This window comes from Psammomys obesus, unplaced genomic scaffold (assembly GCF_907164565.1).
Source record: "Psammomys obesus unplaced genomic scaffold, mPsaObe1.curated_primary_1811, whole genome shotgun sequence".
In the NCBI taxonomy this organism is placed as follows: domain Eukaryota; kingdom Metazoa; phylum Chordata; class Mammalia; order Rodentia; family Muridae; genus Psammomys; species Psammomys obesus.
Window position 1 is genome coordinate 14,113,043 of NW_026586173.1, and position 2,222 is coordinate 14,115,264.

Here is a 2,222-nt window from a genome sequence, read left to right on the forward strand (position 1 = left end):
CCCCCCCCCCCCCCCCCGCGCACATGCCAAGCACGCTGCTGAGCTATGCTTCACCTGCCTCCCAATTAAAAAAAAAATTGTTTTATTTATTGGTTTGGGAGATTTGTTTTTTTTATTCTATGTATATATAAATGTCTTGCATTTATGTGTTTGCTGTGTGTATGTACCGTGTGCACACACATGTTCTTGCAGGCCTGAAGAGGGCATTGAATTCTTTGGAACTGGAGTTGTAGGAAATTGTGAGCTGCCATGGGAATGCTGGGAATTGAACTAAGGTCCTCTGCGGGAGCAGCCAGTGCTTCTAACCGCTGAGTCATCTCTCCAGCCACCCCTCTCTCTTGTGTGTGTGGAGGTCAGAGGACAACTTGCAGGACTGGTTCTCTCCTTTTATATGTGGGTCCTGGGGCTAGAAGTCAGGTTGTCAGGGCTGGCAACAAGCGCCTAAACTTGATCAGCTATCTAGCTGGCCCCACTCTTTTTTTTTTTTTTTTTTTTTTTTTTTTTTTTTTTTGAGACAGGGACTGGTGGTGCCCAGACGGCTTCTAATAGGTTTGTAGCCTAAGATAACCTTGAACCCCTGACCCTTCCTCTACCTTCTGAGTGCTGGGATAACAGGCAGCCAAGTCCAGCTTCAGATACATGTATGAGTTGTTGTCTTCCAGACAAAAATTAAACAGAGAAATGCTGGAGCTAACAGACATTGTAAACCAAATGGACCTAACAGATATTTACAGAACATTTTACCCAAACACAAAAGAATACTCCTTCATCTCTTCACCTCATAGAACTTTCTCCAAAATTGATCACATACTTGGACACAAAGCAAGTCTCAACAGATACGAGAAATTTGGCATAATCCTCTGCACCCTTATCAGACCACCACGGATTAAAGCTTGGTATCAACAACAGAAACAACAGAAAGCTTACAGGCTCATAGAAACTGAACAACTCATTACACAATGAAAAAAGTACTTTCTGGAAGTAATAAATAAATAAATAAATAAATAAATATATGTATGTATATATATATATATATATATATATATATATATATATATATATATATATATATATAAACTGAACCGAAGTTTGGGAGTGGGACTCGTCACTCCTTTAATTTCATTGCTTTACTCACCTGGCTTCCAAGCTGCCTCCGATTCTTTAGTTTTAATTTATTACTGGGATATAACGTGTGTGCACTTGTCAGCCGAGCCAGCAAGCACAAAGGATTTCTATAACGCAGACAGAGCTTCCTCCCATCCTAGCTCCAGTCTGCAGCTCCTCTTCCAGGAGGCTGAATACTTTTTTCCCGTGCAGTTGTGAACTCTCCGCACTTAAATGTTCACATAGAACCTCAGCTCTGTGGGGGCATGCTGTTCACTGCTCTGCCTCCAGCCTTCAGTTTCTGAAACATGGGAGTGCTTACTTGGCAAATTCGAGGACTCGGTTTCACCTGCACAGTGGTACTTATTTATTTGATTTCACTTTATTTTTCTTTTCCATGCTGGGTACAGAATTCAGGGCTTTATGAATCACGGCAGGTGTTCTACCCTTGAGCCACACCCCTAGCCTCTCAACCAGGAGATTCTAGTCCACTGTTCTACAGTTTCTGGTACCCTATTGAAAGGCTTAACCTGTTTAGCAAGTCACGAACCTTACAACAACTTGCTGCTCACAGAAGAAGGTCTTGGATTCCTGATCCTCCTGTGTCCACCTACTGATGTGCTAGGATTGTAGGCTTGCCAACAGTCACCCGCTTACTTATTTATTTTTTTGGGGTGCTGGAGACTGAACACTGGCCCTGTGCGCGAGAGGCAGGGGCTGCAACACTGAGCAACGTGCCCCCACAAATGTCTGCATGCAGATATGAGGGGTACCGTTGAACAAATCAAGGGGAACGTATTCTTTGTTCTTGTGGAGTTTATGTTTGGGTGTACAATTTTCCCTTCTCTTCCGTGTGTTTAATGTCTTTTGTCTTTAATTGTGTAATTGTGGGTATGTGCCTGGGAGTACAGGTGCTCGAGGCTGGAAGTGTTGGGTCCCCTGGGCTGGAGTCACAAGACGGTATCAGGCCTGTGACTGTTGGGAAGTTCTGCCCTCTACAAGAGCAGTAAGTGCTCTTGAGCACTGAGCCGCCTCCTCAGCCCCTTTTAAAAATTTATTACTTTAAGCTGGGCGTGGGGGCACTTGCCCTCAATCCCAGCACTCCAGAGGCGGAGACA